This window comes from Caretta caretta, chromosome 3 (genome assembly GCF_965140235.1).
Source record: "Caretta caretta isolate rCarCar2 chromosome 3, rCarCar1.hap1, whole genome shotgun sequence".
NCBI classification, from domain to species: domain Eukaryota; kingdom Metazoa; phylum Chordata; order Testudines; family Cheloniidae; genus Caretta; species Caretta caretta.
Genome location: NC_134208.1, coordinates 65,577,169 through 65,595,609, shown reverse-complemented (window position 1 = coordinate 65,595,609; position 18,441 = coordinate 65,577,169). Strand labels below are relative to the sequence as shown.

General features: G+C 41.4%; 1 protein-coding gene across 2 annotated transcripts in view; it reads left to right on the top strand.

Moving 5' to 3' along the window:
* The window catches only part of ME1 (malic enzyme 1), a 348,457-nt gene that overhangs the window by 99,643 nt on the left and 230,373 nt on the right, over positions 1–18,441 (top strand). The window lies entirely within an intron of this gene.

Genomic DNA, 18,441 nt, shown 5'->3' with positions numbered 1-18,441 from the left:
CAGGAGCCGCTACTGTCCAGCCGCTGAGCTCTGAATGTGGGCAGTAAGTTTTTTTTCCTAAAGCTTTTCCGGCCCCTCCTGCACAAATATATTCTGCACCCCCCAGGAAGGGCACACCCCAACTTTGAGAGCATCTGGTATAGAGGTATGGCATGACAGACACACAAAAATAATGAATGGTATAGAGAAGGTGAATGGGGCACTCCTGTGTACCTTTTCTAATAATGCAAGAAGGAGGGAACCTCCAATGAAATGGAATGGCATCAGATTTAAACTAGATAAAAATAAATACTTAAATTGCATAATTGTCCTGTTGGTACTCATTGCCTCAAAATTTTATAGAGACCAGGAGTTTAGTAGGATTAATAAAGAGTGTCATTTTTATGGAATGCGAATATTGAAAGTTATATTTAGAAGAGACTGAACAAGAAATTGGAGGTACAAGCCAACAGTGAATTGATGGATATTAGGATAGAAGTTTGCCTGTGAGCAGTTTATTCTGTGACTGTCCAATATGGGATTTCTTGCATCTTTCTCTAAAGGATGTGGTACTGAGAGATGCACTAGTCTGATATGATTCTATGATTCTATGATGCAGAAAGGGAGGTCTTTTATTGTCATGACGTTTCTGAGGGAAGTTCCTGTTCATTTTCACACTCTGAAAGCTCTAGTTTTGATGACTCTTTGTTCTCTGATATGTGTAGAATAAATGGAAGGCTCTGTCTTGTGGGACTCCTACTTTATTTTTATTTTTTTTAATCAAGGGGACAAAGGCTCATTCTCTCTCTTGTCTTATCACTTGAAATAATAATTCTGTTCCAATCCTAAGAATACAGAGGAAAAGAAACCATTGTATTGACTTTGAGAGGCCCCTGAATGTTTACCTCAAGCATACCTTAGAGTTAAGGAAAAAAGAAAAGGAGTACTAGTGGCACCTTAGAGACTAACCAATTTATTTGAGCATAAGCTTTCGTGAGCTACAGCTCACTTCATCGGATGCATTCAGTGGAAAATACAGTGAGGAGATTTATATACACACAGAACATGAAAAAACTGCTGGAAATGGCCCACCTTGATTATCACTACAAAAGGTTTTCTCCCCCGACCCCCCTCCCCCGCTCTCCTGCTGGTAATAGCTCATCTTAAGTTATCACTCTCCTTACTGTGTGTATGATAACACCCATTTTTTCATGTTCTGTGTGTATATAAGTCTCCTCACTGTATTTTCCACTGAATGAATCCGATGAAGTGAGCTGTACCTCACGAAAGCTTATGCTCAAATAAATTGGTTAGTCTCTAAGGTGCCACTAGTACTCCTTTTCTTTTTGCGAATACAGACTAACAAGGCTGCTACTCTGAAACCTTAGAGTTAAGGAAATCTCACTACTTATTTGTTCCATTTAGGGCTCTATCCAAGCAAATAGTTTCCGTTTGAGTGATATAAAGCATTAGTATAGCCTACAGAGCCAGAAGAAGACCATCTCCATTTAAAATTGAACCTTACCCCACTAAGCAGTATTTCATTCCAAAAGACAGATGTGTTTCCTCATACCTTTGTTTGGCTTTACAGATTGAATATATCCATATCTACACAGAATCTGGTAAAAAGGTGGGTTTTTTTCTGCTAGCCCTAGGCAATAGTATCTGCCTTTGGGGACTTTTTATCCCAAGCTATATACACATTGAGTCACACATATGCAGCCCAGGTGTATTTGCTTCTGAAAATCCAGACATTTGTTTACTTTGGACCATTCCGCTCATAAGAGGAATCATGATTCTTATCTGAGTCAAAAAAGTATTTCTAACACACAGGTTTCAGTATTTGTTGGGGTAGGAATTTAAAGTTGTCTTTTTATTATATAGTGGTAAGCTTGGAAGGAAAATCTAAGATCTAGCTTATCACTGGTGTATGACTGAGTTCTCAGTGTGATGTGGCTGTGATTACAGCAAATGCAATCCTAGTATGTATCAGGTGAGTAGAAATAGGGAAGTATTAATGCCATTGTACAAGGCACTGGTAAGTAGAACTGGTTGGAAATTTTCAGATGAAACTTCGTTTAATCAGAAATTGCCAATTTGCTCAAGTGAAATGTATTGCCAAATCGATTGCAGATTTAACTTAACTTTTGCCAAAACAGAGGCAGATTTCCATTGGTAACCTGCTGGTGTTCTAGGCCTGACAGTCCGGTAGCAGAGAGTCTGCCAAGCTCTGGAGCCCTGCATGGAGCTTTCCAGACCCAGAATGGCAGCTGAAACTGGGTCTCTTGGGGCTGTTAGTCTCCTTGCTCTGCTGCAAGGTGCCTACCAATTCATAGAGCACCCACTGGTTCTGGGGTTCTCAGGGCATCTGAGCTCCCTGCTCAAGGGGGCTTTTCAGGGCTTCTAAGGTTCTTACCTACTTCCAAGTAGGCAGCCCGGGGAGCCAGCTGTCCTGTGAGTGTGGAAGCCCTGAGGTCCTCAGCCTGGGACACACTACATGGCAGGGCTGCCCCATAAGTGTTTCCAGTACTTCCAGACTCCCAGTTCCATGAAAGAGCCCTGGAGCAAGCCCCAAGAGTCTCAGCTCAGAGGGGAGCCTAGCAACCTGAGAGCCCTGGCGGGAGCTGTGGCTCCTGTTGCTGGCAGGCTTCCTGCTGGTAGAGCAACTATGTGAAATTGATAGTCTCCTGGCATGAATTGCAGCTGTGAAACCAACAAGAATGTCAATTTCACATATTTCAGGAACACTATATTTCAGATTTTGAGAAACAACATTTTCGAGGATCTCTGGTGCACTAAGAAATTTCTGTAAATTTGCTTTTGTTCCGAATTGGAACAACAGCAAATTCAGGAATACTTCATCTTCTGGCAAACCAAAACCCTGAGTTTTGGCCAGCTATACTGGTAAAACCTCTTCTGGAATACTGGGTGCTATTCTGATTCATTCGTATTCAAGGAAGGTAGGTTCAAACTGGAACAGGTGCCAAAAAGGGCTTCTAGGATGATGGAGGAATGGGCTCCTTATCTTACAAGCAGAGACTGAAAGAGCTTGGCTTGTTTTGCTGAGCTAAACGAAGGCTGAGAAGGGATATAATTGCTCTTTATAAATACATTGGAGGGATAAACACCAGGGAGGTAGAAGAGCTATTTAACTTAAAAGGCAATGTTGGTGTTGTGCTGTCTGGAGTGGCTCACTACTTTGAGTGCCAGCCTCAAGGCAGACTGTCAAAAAGCAGGGCGGAAATCCCAAACTGGCTATATGTTCTATAATTAGTTTTTAGCAACCCAGTAACAAGTGTGAACTCCTAAAGCTCTATAACAGTCTTACCATGGAGTCACAGACAGTCCCCTTGAGCATTCCAGTCTGTCTATCCAAGCAAGCTGGACTATGTGGTAGGTGGTTACCTTACACCAAAAATCACAATAATATTCAGGTTTCATAGTAACAGCCGTGTTAGTCTGTATTCGCAAAAAGAAAAGGAGTACTTGTGGCACCTTAGAGACTAACCAATTTATTTGAGCATGAGCTTTCGTGAGCTACAGCTCACTTTATCAGATGCATACCGTGGAAACTGCAGCAGACTTTATATACACACAGAGAATATGAAACAATACCTCCTCCCACCCCACTGTCCTGCTGGTAATAGCTTATCTAAAGTGATCATCAAGTTGGGCCATTTCCAGCACAAACTCCCAGTCTCAAAGAACAAGTCACTTACCCAGGTCAAATGTATTCACATCTCTAACCCAAGACAACACCTGTAGCCAATCCTATAATAAACTAACTAAAAATTGATTAACTAAGAAAAGAAATAAGTTATTTACAAGGTTAAAATAGGAAATATAGACACAAATGAGTTACAGTCTTAGATTTCAAAAGGTAATATAAGCTTCTGTAATAAGCAGTTATATATGTCCTTTAGGGCTGACCCATGCAAAACAGCACTGGGATCTCTTGCTTACGTTTACAAAGCCTTGCCCCTCAGTGTCAAAACAGCATAAAGACCCTGGTTTCTCTTTGTCAAGAATTTTTATCTTCCCTCAACCCAGAATCTAAGCTGATGGGATGAGTTCATGAATAGGTTTCCCCTTTCTGGAGGTAGTTAGGAATGCAATCAACAAGGTCTCTGTCCTTTTATGCTACACAGTGCCTTGTTTACCTTCAACAGGCCATCTTGTGTGCAGGACGAGCACTTTACAGTAATGCATTTCTTGTTTGGTGACTTACACAATTAGAGGTTTACAATCCAAACACTCAATATAACTTTATACCATGGGATACAGATATTATAAGTAGGATTAATATGTGCAGCATCCTACAAGCATTTTATAAAGTCTTAACATTAAACACATTATTATAACACTAATATCTGTTTTAACTATACTAACCCACCAGTAAGCCAGACTAGTTTCCAGCTATGCATTTGTCAGTGTTCAGTGAGGCCCTGGGTCTTGGCATTAGCTGGTACCTGGTATGCCAGGTGGGTTGGCACAAGAGCAAGAGGGTATAAGCAGCCCATGAATAAATTTAGGCTGGAAATTAGAAGAGGGTTCTAACCATCGGAGGAGCATGGTTCTGGAACAGTGTCCCAATAGGAACAGTGAGGGCAAAGAGCCTAACTAGTTTTAAAATGGAGCTTGATAACTGTATGAACAGGATTATATGATGGGGTTGCCTGGAATAGCAGGGGACTGGTCTTGAAGACCCAGGAGGTCCTTTCTAGTACTATATTTCTATGTCTAATTTTACAATATTGGAGTGCATTTATATAGGTTATTACACATTTTAATAGCCAGTTTGCCTCTTGAAGTAGAAATGTAAATGTATATTAAATTGCATGAATAGTGCCTGGCACAAAATGGGGTCCTGGTCCATGAATGAGATTTTTAGGTGCAACTGCAATATAAATTATAAATAAATAATGATGCTGTAAAATCAAATCTCCTATAACACCTGGGGTAAATTTTTCAAAAAACATATAAGACCCTTTGTCTCAGAAGTGACTTAAGAACTTAAGTCTGTTGACTTTCAATAGGACTTAAATTCCTAAGCCCTGGTCTACACTAGGAGTTTAGGTCGAATTTAGCAGCGTTAAATCAATGTAAACCTGCACCCGTCCACACGATGAAGCCCTTTTTTTCGACTTAAAGGGCTCTTAAAATCAATTTCCTTACTCCACCCCGACAAGTGGATTAGCGCTTAAATTGGCCTTGCCGGGTCGAATTTGGGGCACTGTGGACATAATTAGACGGTATTGGCCTCCGGGAGCTATCCCAGAGTGCTCTATTGTGACCGCTCTGGACAGCACTCTCAACTCAGATGCACGGGCCAGGTAGACAGGAAAAGGCTCACAAACTTTTGCATTTCAATTTCCTGTTTGCATGGTCACCTGCAGCTTGCCACGCTGGCCAGAGCTCATCAGCAGAAGTGACCATGCAGAGCTCATCAGCAGAGGTGACCATGATGGAGTCCCAGAACTGCAAAAGAGTTCCAGCATGGACCAAACGGGAGGTACTGGATCTGATCGCTGTATGGGGAGAGGAATCCGTGCTATCAGAACTCCGTTCCAGTTTTTGAAATGCCAAAACCTTTGTCAAAATCTCCCAGGGCATGAAGGACAGAGGCCATAACAGGGACCCAAAGCAATGCCGCGTGAAACTTAAGGAGCTGAGGCAAGCCTACCAGAAAACCAGAGAGGCAAATGGCCGCTCCGGGTTAGAGCCCCAAACATGCCGCTTCTATGATGAGCTGCATGCCATTTTAGGGGGTTCAGCCAACACTACCCCAGCTGTGTTGTTTAACTCCTTCAATGGAGATGGAGGCAACACAGAATCAGGTTTTGGGGATGAGGAAGATGATGATGATGAAGTTATAGATAGCTCACAGCAAGCAAGCAGAGAAACCGGTTTTCCCGGCAGCCAGGAGCTGTTTCTCACCTTGGACCTGGAGCCAGTACCCCCGAACCCACCCAAGGCTGCCTCCCGGACCTGCCAGGCGGAGAAGGGACCTCTGGTGAGTGTACCTTTTAAAATACTATACATGGTTTAAAAGCAAGCATGTTTAATGATTAATTTGCCATGGCATTTGCAGCTCTCCTGGATGTACTCCCAAAGGCTTTGCAAAAGGTTTCTGGGGAGGGCATCCTTATTCCGTCCACCATGGTAGGACACTTTACCACACAGGCCAGTAGCACGTACTCGGGAATCATTGTAGAACAAAGCATTGCAGTGTATGTTTGCTGGCAATCAAACAACATCCGTTCTTTATCTCTCTGTGTTATCCTCAGGAGAGCGATATCATTCATGGTCACCTGGTTGAAACAGGGTGCTTTTCTTAAGGGGATATTCAGAGGTGCCCATTCCTGCTGGGCTGTTTGCCTATGGCTGAAAAGAAATGTTCCCCGCTGTTAGCCACAGGGAGTGGGGAGGGGCTAGCCATGTGGTGGGGGGAGGCAAAATGCGACCTTGGAACGAAAGCACATGTGCTGTGTATGTAATGTTAACAGCAAGGTTTACCATGAAAGGGTGTAGCCATTGTTCTAGAAAATGTCTTTTTAAATACCATTGTCTCTTTTTTTTTCTCCACCAGCTGCATGTGTTTCAAGGATCACAGGATCTTCTCCTTCCCAGAGGCTAGTGAAGATTAGAAGGCGAAAAAAACGTACTTGTGATGAAATGTTCTCTGAGCTCATGCTGTCCTCCCACACTAACAGAGCACAGACGAATGCGTGGAGGCAGACAATGTCAGAGTGCTGGAAAGCACGAAATGACCGGGAGGAGAGGTGGCGGGCTGAAGAGAGTAAGTGGCAGGCTGAAGAGAGGGCTGGAGCTGAAAGGTGGCGGCGGCGTGATGAGAGGAGGCAGGATTCAATGCTGAGGCTGCTGGAGGATCAAACCAATATGCTCCAGCGTATGGTTGAGCTGCAGGAAAGGCAGCAGGAGCACAGACCGCCGCTACAGCCCCTGTGTAACCAACCGCCCTCCTCCCCAAGTTCCATAGCCTCCTCACCCAGAAGCCCAAGAACGCGATGGGGGGGCCTCCGGCCACTCCACCCCAGAGGATTGCCCAAGCAACAGAAGGCTGGCATTCAATAAGTTTTAAAGTTTTAAACTTTTAAAGTGCTGTGTGGCCTTGTCCTTCCCTCCTCCACCACCCCTCCTGGTGCTTCTCTCCTCCACCACCCCTCCTTGGCCACCTTGGTAGTTAACTCCCTATTTTTGTGATGAATGACTAAAGAATGCATGAATGTGAAGCAACAATGACTTTATTGCCTTTACAAGCGGTGATCAAAGGGAGAAGATGAGGGTGGTTAGCTTACAGAGAAGTAGAGTGAAACAAGGGGCGGAGGGTTTCATCAAGGAGAAACAAACAGAACTTTCACACTGTAGGCTGTCCAGTCATGAAACTGGTTTTCAAAGCTTCTCTGATGCGCACCGTGCCCTCCTGTGCTCTTCTAACTGCCCTGGTGTCTGGCCGTGCGAAACCAGCAGCCAGGCGATTTGCCTCAACCTCCCACCCTGCCATAAACGTCTCCCCCTTACTCTCACAGATATTGTGGAGCGCACAGCAAGCAGTAATAACAGTGGGAATATTGGTTTCGCTAAGGTCTAACCGAGTCAGTAAACTGCACCAGCGCACTTTTAAACATCCAAATGCACATTCTATCACCATTCTGCACTTGCTCAACCTGTAGTTGAACAGCTCCTGAATACTGTCCAGGCTGCCTGTGTATGGCTTCATGAGTCATGGCATTAAGGAGTAGGCTGGGTCCCCAAGGATAACTATAGGCATTTCAACATCCCCAACGGTATTTTCTGGTCTGGGAATAAAGTCCCTTCTTGCAGCTTTTGAAACGGACCAGAGTTCCTGAAGATGCGAGCGTCATGTACCTTTCCCGGCCATCCCACGTTGATGTTGATGAAACGTTCCTTGTGATCCACCAGTGCTTGCAGCACTATTGAAAAGTACCCCTTGCGGTTTATGTACTAGCCAGCTTGGTGCTCCGGTGCCAAGATAGGGATATGGGTTCCGTCTATGGCCCCACCACAGTTAGGGAATCCCATTGCAGCAAAGCCATCCACTATGACCTGCACATTTCCCAGGGTCACTACCCTTGATATCAGCAGATCTTTGATTGCATTGGCTACTTGCATCACAGCAGCCCCCACGGTAGATTTGCCCACTCCAAATTGACTCTCGACTGACTGGTAGCTGTCTGGCGTTGCAAGCTTCCACAGGGCTATTGCCACTCGCTTCTCAACTGTGAGGGCTGCTCTCATCTTGGTATTCTTGCGCCTCAGGGCAGGGGAAAGCAAGTCACAAAGTTCCATGAAAGTGTTCTTATGCATGCGAAAGTTTCGCAACCACTGGGAATCGTCCCAGACCTGCAACACTATGCGGTCCCACCAGTCTGTGCTTGTTTCCCGAGCCCAGAATCGGCATTCCACCGCATGAACCTGCCCCATTAGCACCATGATGCCCACATTGCCAGGGCCCGTGCTTTGAGAGAAGTCTGTGTCCATGTACTCATCACTCACGTCACCGCGCTGACGTTACCTACTCGCCTGGTTTCGCTTTGCCAGGTTCTGGTGCTGCATATACTGTTGGATAATGCGCGTGGTGTTTAATGTGCTCCTAATTGCCAAAATGATCTGAGCGGGCTCCATGCTTGCCGTGGTATGGCGTCTGCACAGAAAAAAGGCGCGGAACGATTGTCTGCCGTTGCCCTGACGGAGGGAGGGACAACTGACGACATGGCTTACAGGGCTGGCTTACAGGGAATTAAAATCAACAAAGGGGGTGGCTTTACAAGAAACTGAATGGCCCCCTCGAGGATAGAACTCAAAACTGGGTTTAGCAGGTCGTTGATTTCACAGAGGGAGGGAGAGAGGGAGGGAGGGAGGAGAAAATGAATACAAAAGAAATCTGGTCTATTTCTTGTTTTGAGCCACTTCATCTATCTTTATACATCTTGCTGGCAGCAGACTGTGCAGTACGACCGCTAGCCATGATCATCTCCTGGGTGCTCTGCAGAAGACGATGCAGTATGACGACGAGCCATCATCTTCTGCTAGCTGGAGGTTAAAAAACAGTGCACTACCGGTAGGACTCAATCGCCACGAGACGAAACAAGGGAAATGACCTGGCTGAGTCACTCCCATGTTTGCCCAGGCGCCCGGTTAAAAGAGCACCCAGGACTATGTCGATGATAGCTACCAGTCATACTGCACTGTGTGCTGCCAAAAGGCAATAAACTGCTGCTGTGTAGCAATGCAATACCGCATCTGCCAGCACCCAGGAGACATATGGTGACAGTTAGCTGAGCGGCTCCATGCTTGCCGTGGTATGGCGTCTGCACAGGTAACTCAAGAAAAAAGGCGCAAAACGATTGTCTGCCCTTGCTTTCACGGAGGGAGGGAGGGAGGGTGGGAAGAGGGGCCTGACGATATGTACCCAGAACCACCCGCGACAATGTTTTAGCCCCATCAGGCACTGGGATTTCTACCCAGAATTCAAATGGGTGGCGGAGACTGCGGGAACTGTGCAGTGCTCCGGAAGTCGACGGTTGCCTCGGTACTGTGGACACACTCCGCCGACTACATGCACTTAGAGCATTTGTGTGGGGACACACACAATCAACTGTATAAAAACGCTTTCTACAAAACCGACTTCTATAAATTCGACCTAATTTCATAGTGTAGACATACCCTTGGTGCTTAAATCTCTTTTGCAAATGGGGCTTAAGTTCCTAAGTCACTTAGATATTTTTGAAAAAAATATTTCTTTATTTTCAAGATGCTAAGCACCTCGTAGAGGCAGTCCTCTCAGGGGCAATAGAAATTGCGAGTATTCAGTACCATCTTAAGTTAGCAAAAACTACTAAAATGGTTTTCCTCATTTAACGTTGACTGCTTATCTTGTTTTGTTCCATCTAGATATAAATTTGTGTTCTATACAATAAACATTGTGACAATATTTTTTGTGTGTGATATAGCTGATATAATTAACAGCTGCATTTGTGCTAAAATGTTGATTCTCATTTTATGAAATGAAAATTTTGTATAAATCCATGAGGTAATTTATTTGAAAAGGAAGAAAAGTGTAAGAATGTTGTTTTTCCCAATGGATTATATTAATTGTTGACAGTGGGCCAGATAAATTCCACATATATTGCGTTTGCAAATGTTACCTTAGGATTCCATCCAATACTTTTTTCTGGAATTTCCATGGAAGGCTTTTGACAATTCTCCATTAAGTCAGCAAATCACTGATTTATTCTAATTCGTTTCAGCCCCTATTATAAAAACATACCATGTACTGTAGCTAACATAAAAATTAACAATGATATAAATTTAAAATATGTCCCTGTTCTAGTTTTTTTCTCTCTTTTATCCTCAGAAGGGAAAGCTGATATGTTGGGACTTCAGTATCATAATGAATTTTAGTATATGCATATTTCTACTACATACCTATCTATTTCTCTGCATGACAAGACCCTTGAAGTAAGGCTCCTTTCGCATGCTAAAAGTTGTAGTAGGACATTCTCCTAAGACTTGTGTCTAGATAATACATACATATGTACATGCATACTGTAGTTTAATTGGAAATTATACTGAGGATCAAGTCAGTCAGGTCTCATGTACTACTTTTGGTAGGATTACCTGTTGGTTTCTGAAAAACATTGGAATAAAAAAATATTACCGTAGAACTGGACCCCTCAAAATCAAAACTCCCAATGAAAACAATGGGCTTTTGGGTATGCAAGGAATGCAGGATTTAACCCTAATGTGGTACCTTTTTATATTAAAGGGGTTTATTAAAAGGATACTGTCACATTAATAATCATATTTTTCTTATTGTATTTAACTAAAAAGGGCTGCAACAGGTGCCACTAGTGTCCCTTCAAAGTTCCATTGACTTTCTTGGGATTCTGTGCTGGCATAAGGGTCTGTGTTAAGGCCCCTCCTGGAAAGTAGGAGTCTAGAATAGCAAGGAGTCTGATTATGCAAAGACTTATGCATGTGTTGAACTTGAAGCTTGTGAGTACATTAAATGAAATCAGTGGAACTACTCAGGTGCTTGAAGTTAAGAACATGTGTAAATCTTTTGCAGGATTGGAACCTGATTTTTAAATTTTACTTTTCATTATTTCTGGTATTAGAACCTTTTGTGTGTTTGCACTTTTTGTACTTGTAAAGTAAAAACACACAAGTAAGCTTTACTTAGTTTACAGTGAGTTTCTTACTCTAACTTTCAGGTTATCATTCCTTAATGCAGTGCTAAGTAGGGTTATAAACATTGCAAGAGAATCTTTATAAATTTAAAAAACCTGTTCCTTTTGGAGGATAAAAATAGTTTATGGAAACATTTTTATTGGTTTTAGCTGTTTTTTACAGTATCTAAATTTTGGGTCTCTATGTCATTCTAAAGTTTTATTTTTTAAAATAAAACTTTGACAAAGAAAATATTCAGATATGGTTTCTAAGTGCAATATATGTACAAGCAAAGTTGCAAATTGTTCTGATTTTCATTATGTTTCTCCATACCACTGAATAGACGTAGTACATGGAAATAATTGAATACAGTGTTTGGTGTTTATCTACCATAGCCAAGTTTGTTATTAATGTAGTTATGTGATAACTTGGTCCTTGCTTGGACCAACAGCTACCACATTTGTTTTAATCTTGGAACTCAAATGTTAATTTTAGCAGTAACACACTATTCTTAGTCTGGGAAATGTAAAGGAATGTTTTTTCATATGAAATTGGCAGTGGTAACTTCATGTAAATTAAACCCTCATTAAACTGGCTAAATAAGCAATACAAGAACAATATAAAAAATCAGTTTTCCCACCATGCTTTAAGCACTTCTGAGCACTTCCTGTGAGGTGCAGAACACTTTCAGCTCCTCCTGACTTTTATGGAAATTAAGGGCATTCAGCCCCTTGAAGAAATGAGCCATAAGTTTTTCTTTCCATCCTTCCTTCTGTTTTTAGTGTCAAACTGTTTTGGTGTTTTGTTTTTGTTTTTACCAGGCATTAGCACTTTACACCAAACTATCAAAAAGGTTCTAGGTCCGTTCTTCATGTACAGCATCAACACCTGCTTTATAAATAGGCAAATGAAAATGGCAGATCAGATGCTAATTTTGAGATCTGAACTCAAATTAGACATCTTACAGACAAATTTATCTATGGATCATTGCAAAACTACTGAAGCTGTTTTAATTTCAAAGAGCTATTTATATATAATACCATTAGAATCTGTATGTTCTCTTTTTTCTCCTTTTATTTCATTGTCAACTTGTTCCTTTTATTTAGTAAAAAGGGCTATTTCGTATTTACATCTGCAAAGAGATGGAAGAACAGGAAACAAGGAATTCTTAGTAGTGATATATGCTCCGAGTGACTTTAGAGAATCCAAACAAAATATTTTGCGAACACTTGGAGTGACAGTGAGCAATTTTTATGAATGATATTTATGGATTTTTTATGCAGCTATGAGAAAGGCAAATGGAATCCTAGGATGTACAAGGCAAGGTATTTCCTTTAGAGACAGTGAAGTATTTATGTCGTTGTACAAGGCACTGGTAAGACATCATTTGGAATACTGTGTAGAATTCGGGCCACCAATGTTAAAAGAAGATTAATGCCAACTGGAACAGGTACAGAAAAGGGCTAGTAGGATGATCAGAAAAATGGAGGGTCTATTTTATGAGGTGACAAAAACAGCTTGGCTTGCTTAGAATAGCAAAAAGAAGGCCAAGAGGGGATATGACTATTCTTTGAGTGATTGTCTACATAGAGTCCACTGGTAGTAGGTATGCACACCATGTGCATGAGGTAGGATTCTTTTGAACAGCAGTGTCTGTGCCGGCACCCCCTATATCTTTGCAACTACGGTAGGTGAGGGAATAAGGCGTGGGGTAGCTACAACCACCACTCATGGGGTGTGAGACATGCCTTAGTGAGACATAGCCTTTCTTCACTTGTGTATTCTTCATTTCTTTTTTTCATATGTTTTGTTTATCCTTGTTTTCATTGGTGAAAAGAAAGGGGGGGGGGAGGATCAAGAAGAAGACACCTTCTATCCAGGCAGGTTTTCCTTCCTAATGGCAGACACCAAATCTCCTGTCTTCAAGATTTGTCTGTCATGTTATTCCATCATGTCCATTAACAAAAGACAGTCCGAATATCTCCTCTGTCTGGGAGAGGGGCATATTCCAAATTGTTACTCTGTATGCTGTTCCTTTTCCAAAAGGACCCTTAGAACACAGAGGCAAGATTGAAATTGTTCTTGATGGAGAAATCTATGAAATCTCAGCCCATAATCTCTGAGTAGCATGGGAAAGACTAATCACACCCAGCCTTGGCACTGGCCACCTATGGTACCATCTCCACCTCCATCATGGTTTCCACTTATCGTTCTAATTTAGCAACTGGATCAGTTCCATCTGAGAGAAGGTTGTAGAGGAGCATCACTCCAGTCATGACTCCATGAGTAGATTCTCCTCTCCAGCCCCAATTGAGAGACTGAAATCTTCTCAGGCAAGGGAGGAGAAGTCCTCTTCTAGGGCACATAGCCTGGTAACTCTCCCTGCTGCCTCAGAGCCTAAGGGTAACTTGAGATCTATTGAGTTAAGTGATTCTGAACGGGCTATTCACCTTGGCCTCAGACCAGCTTGCACCATGCAGGCACCATACTCCTGACAGGATTGGTCCTCATCTATAGAAAACCTATTCCTACTCCTCTTTCTCTCCTGAACACACTGGGAAATCTCCCTCCTCCCAGACCCCAATCTATCCTGGGTGTCCCAGTGGGATACTGATGCGGAGCCAAAAGAGGATTTTCCCAGTGAATGTATAAAGAAAGGTGCAAACCTGAAGAAGGGCTCACTTCCACTGTTTTTCACCTTGGCCTCAGACCAGCTTGCACCATGCAGGCACCATACTCCTGACAGGATTGGTCCTCATCTATAGAAAACCTATTCCTACTCCTCTTTCTCTCCTGAACACACTGGGAAATCTCCCTCCTCCCAGACCCCAATCTATCCTGGGTGTCCCAGTGGGATACTGATGCGGAGCCAAAAGAGGATTTTCCCAGTGAATGTATAAAGAAAGGTGCAAACCTGAAGAAGGACTCACTTCCACTGTTTTTCATCTGAGATCATCTTCTCTGAGAAAACTACTAAAGCATACTCCAGCTCCACCACTCCCCCAGTCTCTTCTGGTGTGGGAGGAGAAGTACTTCATTGAGGATGATCTCTAGCCCGGGAACCACCAGTGCCTCAAGGAGCCTTTTCATCTTTCCCTGATCAAACAGTAAATCCACCTTCTACAGCCTCCCAGCATGAATTCAGATTTTTCAGGATCTCCTCAAAAGGATTGCTGAGATTCTAAATATTTCTCCTGAGGTTACTCAAGAGAAACAATATAAACTGCTGGACATTCTCCATGCTGCAACACAGGACAGAATAGTAATGTCCATAAATGAGGGCCTTCTGGAGCCTGTTATGGTTCTGGCATACTCCAGCCTCCATTCCACCCATCTCTAGGAGGGCAAGTAGAAAATAAGCTCCTGCGAAGGGATTTTAGTATTTTTTTCAATACCCAACTGATGGTTCCCTGGTGGTCCAAGCAGTCCAGAAGAAGACTAAACAATATGGAGCTGCTAATAATATGCTGTGGGAGAAAGATAAAAAAAGACTAGTCCTCTTCAACCACAAGAGGGAAACTGAGTTATAAGCAAAAGAACCAACAAAAATGCAGTAATGGTAATTACAAGACTTGCAGTATTTTACCACTGTATTATGTAAATCAATCAGAAAAAGTATAAATGTCAAAATGGTTTAACATGCTCCAATTTAACACTTACTGGATGTGCACAATGAATGTGTCAATCTAGTAGTCTCTGGGGACAATGTTCTGTCTTAGCATAAGTGGACACAGCTCCTATTGATGTATTGTTGAAGGGGTGAATTTGGCCCTGGGTGTATTGGGGTCTGGTGCAGATATAATTTTAACAGGGATGTTCTGGTATTATCTTGCACCCTCTTTAATATATTTTCCTGCTAAAACACTCTACTCTGGTCTGCATATTTAGGCCTCAGTTTTCCAAACATTTAAACACATGAGTAATTTTATTCATATGAATAGTCCCACTGAACTCCAGTACTAAGGTGTGAAGTTACTCACGTGAAAAACTGTTGGCAGAATTGAAGTCTTGGCAAGTAAATTAACTTCTTTTGATCTTGTATTAGCAATAGTAGAAAATCTTAGGGGTGAAAATGTTACAGAATTAAAAAGATTCTCTTTGGTTGTTCCTCCTCCTCATTTTCATCTCCATTACCCACATTCTGTCTACCTAACAAGTATTTAATGCTGACATTTCAACGTTCTTATTGTTCTCTTTTCTTAACATTGGCATAATTGTCCTGATCCATATACTTTGTTTTAATAATTTTTAAAGACAGCTGATTACACTTTTGTCTTATATGAGTTTAGGTCAAGTTCTGCCTTCTATAAGATATGCCAATAGGAAGTTTAGCTGAAATAAGTTTAGTTTAGCTTCTACTGAGCCAAGGAAAAATTCTGTTTCAGCTCGCTTGGCAAAGCAAAACTGTTTCCTGTCTGTTCAGGAGGGCCATGATTCAAGGCTTGGCTATGATAAAGTAATGCAGAGGATGCACAAACAGTAATATATGGAGGACTACTATTTTTACATTAACTTTGAAATAGAAAAGATAACAAGCAGGTTATAACAAATAACACATATATGACAAATATATAACAAATATCAGGAAGTGGAACTAAGAATGGCTATTTAAACATCATGAAATATTTCACTAGACAAACAGATGGCATTAAAGAATTTTAATGCTTTGACCTGCGTTCTCCTTTAGGGGATATGTAAAACAGTTGCTACACTGCTGATGTGGACTGGTTAGCCTGGTTTCCTCAAGCAGATAATTCTGATTTGAAATATCTACCTATCCACAATTACAAAAGAGATATTTGGTAGATCAGTGGTCATTTTCCTTATTTAACTCCAAAGACTCTTTTTTTCTAAAACATTAACATTTGAAGAAAGAAAGTTTAGAGGGAGCATTCCTTATAGAAACTATATCCTCATATTTTCCATACACATAGTGAGACATACAGAGAGGGTCCCAACCCCAAAGTCCCATTGCATAGTACTACTATTTACAATTTCAGTTTTAAAACTGGATTGCACAACCTGTGTATTGTACTTTTTCCCATCCTCTAAGAGCAGCTGGTGGTGAGGGCATTAAATAAAACAACAAATTAGCGTCTACAATGTTAAATGGAACAGAATAAAAGAGAAAGCTAGGTAACCAAAAATGAGCAAATTCCAGTGCTGGTGACTTTCACATATCTAGAGTCCCTGGAATAGGGGAAGCCACAGAAATCTCATTGAATTGCATTGTACAAATCCTAAAACTAAAAACTCCTCCACTGCTGTAGGCAAAATGAAAAAAACCTGTTTTGGGGATTTTTTCCTTTGCAGAATTCATATTACACTGTATTTACTGAAAGCACACAGACAACAGTGCCCCTCTGTTAACAAAATTAAAGACTTCTATAGAACCTGAACATCTAAATAAAACATTTCTTTAGCAGTGGGGTAGCATCTAAAATCCTCTGAATGGACCAGATTTCCTGCTCTGGTCATGTGATTTGTTTTGTATTTAAAATAGAACCAGTACGAATAACTGATCCACTTGTATGATGGAAGATGAAATCAGAAGAAATGTAATCTACTCGTGGTATTCATAGACGTATTTTTTCCCAATAAATTGACTTGTATTCTGCACTCATAATTTTCTACCATGTGGGTGAAATTCTGACCCTTTTGAAATCATTGGCAAAAGTCTCGTTTACTTCAAAGGAGCCCGGATTTCACATTCAGTTAAGCTTCATGCCTTTAATTGCATTATGGTATGCCTGTGTACTTATAATAATTAATGGTAACCTCCTTAAATCATGGTTTTCTTTATCTTACTATGCTATTGAATTAGGCTTTTGAATTGGCTACTTCAGTACTAAAAATTGACATGAAAACCTTTTCCCCTTTTTATAAGCAAACATTGGAATTTTCCAGACAGTTGACCTATACTCTCCAGATGCTTCACAATTTAATTTTAATAATTTGTGTTAATATTATGTATAATGAGAAGAAAAGATAGGATCTCCTTATTTTATTGTGAGACTAGATAATAACAAAAATATGTTGTTTTGTCTAATTTCAGTGAATTTGTGATGGATTAGAAAAAGAATCTATGTAAAATAAATAATTCATGTTGTGTTGTATGTAGTTATATATATGTGCCCCAAAATAGGTCATGGTTGACATGGAGGGCAAGAGAATGTTTATATTGCAGGAAAGGAAATGTAACCAGCAAGTAAATTTCACAGGAAAAATCCTGGCTCCAGTGAAGTCAAAGGGACTTTTGCTGTTGATTTCAATAGAGGCAGAATTTAACCGCTGTTGTTTATTATAGCCCCTCTTTTTTTATTTTCCTGAAATCCACAGCAAAATGCTATAGATTTTTCTAATAAAGGGGGAGAGGACATTTTTTTCAATTGTCAATTTCTATATATTGATATAGTTTATGTAGGTTTTTTGGACCAAATTCAACCCTGGTGCAAGTAATTCAACTCCCTTTGAACTCTTTCAACTTTCAATGTGTTGAATTTGGTCTTTCATCTTTAAATTACTCTAAATCATTATACCTGTATTACATTACAGCTATGATCCTCTCTTAATACCACTTAAGCATAAATTCTTTTGGTCCTAGAATATTGGCTATATGCATAAATTTAGCCAAAATAGTGGGTGGATGGAACTTTGGAAACATCTGATTCAAGCAGCAGTTCTTCTCTGTGATTTGGAAGGTCTGTGCTATTGGCTTGTAGTCAAAGCATGTCCTCATTTTACTCTCATAAGATGAATATCTTGTGCTTTAGTGCTTTTCCATCATGTGTGACTTATAAAATAATGCTCATCATTTAGGTAGCACAAGAATCTCAATGCAGGTTACAAAAGTGGATATCTCCATTTCACAGATAGAGAATTTGAGACACTAAATGGTTTAGTGTCTTGCCTGACATCAGTATCATCTGGTAAATTACTGTAGTAGTAGAGTTGGGACTAGGATCCTGGCCTCTTCACTCCCAGTCCTCCCTTTTAACCGCTAGAAAACATGGATTTATGTAAATCACCCCTAATAGAACAACAACAAAAAAGTCAGAATTTTCACAGAACAGCAGTGTCCCCAACAGCCAGGGAGCTGGGTAGCCCATCTTCCCTATAGGAGGGCTCCTCAGGGTGCCGGTCAGGCTTGTAACTGATGAAAGAGCCAGGGACTCCTAGGAGAGCAGTCTGGTGGGCTGTCCCAGAGCCAAGGACCTTGTGATCACTGGCTGCGGAGGACCTGTGAGC